Here is a 6003-nt window from a genome sequence, read left to right as displayed (position 1 = left end):
CCACTTTGATCAACTGCCAATTACATTTATGATCGGCTTCAGATTGATTTTCATTTTCTTCCATTCGACCCCATATTAGCCACCACAGAAGAATTTTTGTCTTAGTTGAATTCGCACCTAACAAAAGTTTGATATGAGCCTATGACCGCCATCCTCACTCAGGATGACACAACAACACCCCTTAAGCCTTAGCTTTCTTTGCAAGGTGCAAGCGAAGCATTATCCCCCTTCCTGACTAACAAAGGTATCATTTCGAAGCTTTACAAATCTATTAGGAAATATGAAAAGTTTTATGGTGCTAAGGATGCTGGATGGAAGGATTGTACCACCATCCTTTCTAGAAAAGAAGCAGAGGACCGAATGCTTGAAGATTTTAAGTAGTTAGGAATGTCCTGGGCCGACGCTTAGACTATGCAACCTATTACAGACAATTCTATGGGTAATTAGACAAGTATTAGCCTCTTGAACCTTCTATCAAATTTGGCTTGGCTGACCTTGTCACACCCATAGAATCCATTGAAGGTGAAAAGGTTACTTGGGTAGGACAGTTCTGCTCAGATATAGGATGGTGAGTCTTTCAAAGGGCAATTTCTATCCATCCCATGTTTAAGGGTAAGGTTAACATAAATTCTTACCCCATATTTCATTCTTCTTAACATTTTGGTTATTGTCTCAAGGATTTTCGAAGCTCTGCCCATTAAATAGCCAGAAAGTACTTGGGCCTTGCCTATGCCCAAAAGGCATAAAGTGCTAGCTCCTCATCTTCCTCCAAGGTCTACTATTGGTCTTTATCTCTAAAGTAAGAAAGTGAAGCATCCTTTATCTATATAGATCAGTCTAGACAAGGAACCACAGGAGACAACAAATCATCTTCCCTATCCAAAATTAGCATGACCGACACTTCGCATAAACCTGAAATACTGATAGTACCAGCTTCTGACCAATCTCAAGGAACATCTCAACCACCAAACATAGATATTTCTATAGTAATACAAGCTAGACCATCAATTCCAAGACATCTCACTCTTAAAACCTCTGACTTTAGCTTCTCAACAACCTATAAGTATTCTTTAATTCACCATTCTTAATTGCTTTCGCTAACTTTTATTTCTTTAGGATCTTCCTCACTCCCATCATCCCTTATTGACTTCACTTGCACAAGTAAAGGCCAAGTTAGCTGCTTCCTCTACATCTTCAGCCTCTTTAAGACAAACACCCATTGATATTTCAGCCGAAGTACTAAGTTATCATCGGACCCTATGCAAGTTGGCCAAACTTTCATTGGACAATGTCATTAGTTCACTGGCTCTGTCCAAAGCTTGGGGAGCCTTGGATATATTACTAAAGACTCCATGACCACTCAGACTTGAAGAAAAAATTATCAATTTTATCTGACATAAGCCAATCACTTCAATATCTATCAGAAGAGGTTGATGCTGTACTATCTCAAAAATCCGAACTAGAAGAAAAGAAGTCCCTTCTCACAAAGAACTTAAACTAGCTATTGATGATTTTGAATGATGGATGACTCAAATACTAGAGAAGGAAGGATTATGCATGGAGTTAGAGAACAAGATCTCCCAAGTTAAAGCAAAGATCCTAGCTTTGCAAGAGCAATGTACAAAGCATGACCACTTGCATGGACCCAAATTGAAGGCCTTGGAAGATATCGAACAACATCTGAGTCGACTCTCTACCCACCTTCGTGAGCTACAACAACAATCTCTAGGTGCAAAAATATAGGAACAATGGAAACACATTTGATCGGCCTTGAAAGGCTTATAATTTTCTTTCTTTCATGTGATTAATTGGCCCTTCGGCCAACTTGTTTATAAGACATACTACTCATCGGCTCTTAAGCTAAATTTTGTCTCATTAATCTACTTCCTCCTTCATTTCCCAAATCATAGAATAATATCTTTTTAATTATTCACCATTAATAGACATGTCATGTATTTCTCCATCGATATCTCTTAACTGGTATACTCCATCCTGTTGCACACGATGTCTCATAAAAGATCTTTCCCATTTCGGAGATCACTTTTCGAACCTTGATTCTTTCTATCCCAAAGAGAGAATAGTCTTTCAAACCACCTCTCCTTCTTTAAAGCTTTTTTGCTGAATTTTCTTATCATAAGTTGAGTATCTTCTACTTTTGAACTCTTATATGTTCTAAGGCATCTATCCTTCTCTCATATAGTGTAGCTAATTCAGCCATCATTGCTTGTGAATATTCTAATCCCCTCATTACTCCTTGATGCATCATACATCCGAATTTGATGGAAAACTCTTTGGAAAGAATAGCATCATGACCGAAGGTTAAATTATACAGTGTAGTACATGTTGAAGTTCATTTTGAACTTTTATATCCCCAAAGCACTTCTGACAATACTTCATGTCTTACCCTTGGCTTTTCTCCAACAAACTTTCTTATATTGTTCACTAGAATCTTGTTTGGCCTATTGGTTCCTTTGTGCACGATAAAGGATGGAAAGGATTATCCAAAATCCTAATTCTTCTACAACATCTCTCATCTCTTGTCAGATAAAAATAAAGCCTTGGTCCACCATTATCACCTCTGATAGGCCAAATTTGTGTATAATATATTGCCTCATGATGAAAGTTGTGACAGCTATTTGATGACCTCATAAGAACTGCTTTGACCCATTTAATAAAATAATTAGTAGCCACCACAATAAATTCTTGTTCCTTTGAAGATGCTGAGTAAATCTGACTGATCAAGTCCATTATCCATCCTCAAAATGGCCATGGTCTAATAACATATTGCATTTCTGTAGTTGGGACTCTTTGTATGATTCCATGCCTTTAACATGCTTGACACTCTTTATCATATCGAATACAATCTTTTTGCATCTTTGGCTAAAAATATTTATGTCTCACAATCAACCACCGCATCTTTGAACCAGCCTGATAAGCTCCATATATGCCTTCATGTACTTCCCCCATAACCCATAAGAGTTCATCCTCTCCTATGCATCTTAGTAAAAGCCCATCTAGTTTTTTCTTATATAATTCATCCCTATCAATGTATAATTGATGGCCTTTAGTTTAATTTTTCTGTCGACCTTTCTAGAAGATTCTTTTAGATACTGAATGATTGGATATCTCCGGTCACTTTGATCAACATAAAGCTCATTAGTGTTGTAATGGTCTTCACTTCGGCCTTATAGAATTGAAGATGATATTCTTCTTTCTATCCTGATCATCCTTTCTATAATTCCTTCTTGTATTCTTAATCCTAAGGCAATTTGTGCCACAAATTGACTGCTAGATTTTTCATTCTCGGAACATTCTAAAATTACTTCTATAAACTATCACATCAACTCCAAAGTCATATATATTTCAATATGGCATTTTTATTTACCACTAATTTGGTTCAACACTATTTGAGAGTCCCTAACTATCTTGACCATAACTATTCCCATTTTTTAATAATATTCCAAAGCCGATTGCCAAAGCTTCATATTTGGTCTAATTATTTGATCAACAAAATACTAATTGAAATGAAAATTATATTTGAATCCCTCTTAGTGAAGTCAGCAATATTCCAACTCCATTAGTTTTTAAACCATCAAATATTAATGTCTATAGTTTCGTATTAACATAGTCAGATAATATATTTTGCACAATATTGACTTCTATTAGAAGACATGGATGATCGGTCAAAAAATCAGCTAATGCTTGGCCCCTGACCAACTTTTTTGATACATATTGTAATGTATATTCAGATAGAATCAACATCCACTTACCAATCCTTTCATACATGATCGGTTTAGTAAGCATATACTTAACCACATCTATAATACAAATGACATACACCAAATAGGTAACATATAATATCTAAATTTAATACATGCATACTACAAAGTCGAGCATAATTTTTCAATCAGTGTGTATCGCCATTCAACTTCAGTTAAAGCTTAACTTAAATAGTACACTATCTATACAACTTTTTTTTATTATCTTGCACCAACAAACTTCAAATAGAATCTTTTGCTATAGATGAATATAACTTCAGTGGCGCTCTATGCTGTGGTGGCACCAAGACCGAAGAATGAGTCAGATATTGCTTTATATCTTTGAATACCTATTGATGCTCTTCAGTCCAAATAAATTCTTCTAGAGTATTCAATTTCAACAATAGTAAAAAAGATCGAACCTTATCTATATAATTAGAAATGAACCTTCTAAGAAAATTTACCTATCCAAGAACTTTGTAATGTTTCTTTATTTTGAGATGAGTTTGCTACAATAATAGCCTACACTTTATTTTTATCCATCTCAATACCTCTCTGATGAACCAAGAAACCAAAAAAATATCCGATCGAAACTTTGAATACACACTTTTAGGGATTCACCTTCAATTGGTGTACTCTCATTCCTTAAAACACCTTCCTCAGGAACTCCAAATGCTCTTTAAAATCTTGTGCTTTAACCACCATGTCACCTATATATGCTTGCATGAATTGACCAATCATATTATGATATATATCATTCATAGTTCTTTAGTTTATTGCCTGAGCATTCTTAAGATCGAAAGCCATAACTACCCATTTAAATATTCTGATCAGCCCCGGACATTGGAAGGTTGGTTTGTATACATCCTCTTTAACTGTGTAGATTTGATTGTACCCAAAATGGCCATCCATAAAATATAGTATTTCATGCCATGCCACCATGTCCACCAACATATCAAGAATTGGTATCAAGTATTCATCCTTTTGTGTAGCTTTATTAAGATTCCTAAAGTCGATGCAAATTTTTAGTTTACCATTCTTCTTAACGACATAAATAATATTTGATGACCATTCCACATATCTTCCTATCCTTATGAACCCTATCTTAAGCAGCCTCTCCACCTCTTCTTTTATCTTCAATGTTACTTTAGCTGACACCCTTCATTTAGGCTGCATGTAGGGTTTAAAACCATCCTTGATTGGAAATTTATGTTCCACCAACATTCTCTTTAAACCTGGCATCTCTATATAATCCTAGGCAAAGCAATCTTTAAATTCTTTCAACAACTCAATCAACTACTCTCTCTCTTCTACTTCTAATGCTTTGCTGACTTATGTAGGTCTAGGATATGATTCCACTCCCATGGGCATGTATCCTCTGATGGTACTATCTTAAGCTCTTCCAATTATATTTCTTTTAAATCTTCAACAATCTTAATTCTAGCTTTGACTCTCCAATCCTTTTAAATTCTTCATAGGTTGATAGCCTAGCAAGCTTGTCTGCTATAGCCTCCATCTCATTTCGATTCATCATAGCTCATCCATGGAATGATTTGGTCCTTCTCAGAATCTCCTCCAATCCTTAACATACATCTATCATATTCATAACAGTCTGCTCTATTTTTTGTCACCATATTTATCTTGTCCCGCAAATTTCAATGACCTGACATCTCCTTGATACATTTTTGCTTCGCCCCATTAGCATTTAACATGAACAGCTTACTATTAGTTGTTACTACTTCGACTTCATCTTTGTCCTCTTCTGCATCCAAATTATACAATATTAATTGTTGGTGAGGAGATGGTATATAGAAATTCGCAGAATCCAATCTCAATCAAACCAAGCATTATAAGGGATAAAAGCATCACTACTAAAATTGGTAATCACGACATCGGCAATAATTAATATATGTGCATCAATATATAATCACTTAATGTACCTTCTCATTTCTTTCATGGGATACTGGAATAATGCGATAGTTGTACATTTATTGGATGTGAAATTTGGTGAATTTTGTCCCATTTTCAACATATCATCTATATCTTGCTCAACACACAAAATCTCTGAATGTTCACCTATTTCCATTGCATCACCCTCTATCTGAACAGGTTGATATGGTCTTGCTTTGAACACATAAAGTGAAGTGACTACATATTTACATCTACTTTCTAAGATAGTGATCCAAATTGGATCTTTAATTGTACTTCTTCAAAAATTTCTTCTGTCACCGGCTCTTATATTTCT

This window comes from Elaeis guineensis, chromosome 7, assembly GCF_000442705.2.
Source record: "Elaeis guineensis isolate ETL-2024a chromosome 7, EG11, whole genome shotgun sequence".
NCBI lineage: Eukaryota > Viridiplantae > Streptophyta > Magnoliopsida > Arecales > Arecaceae > Elaeis > Elaeis guineensis.
Note: the sequence above shows the minus strand (reverse complement) of the source record.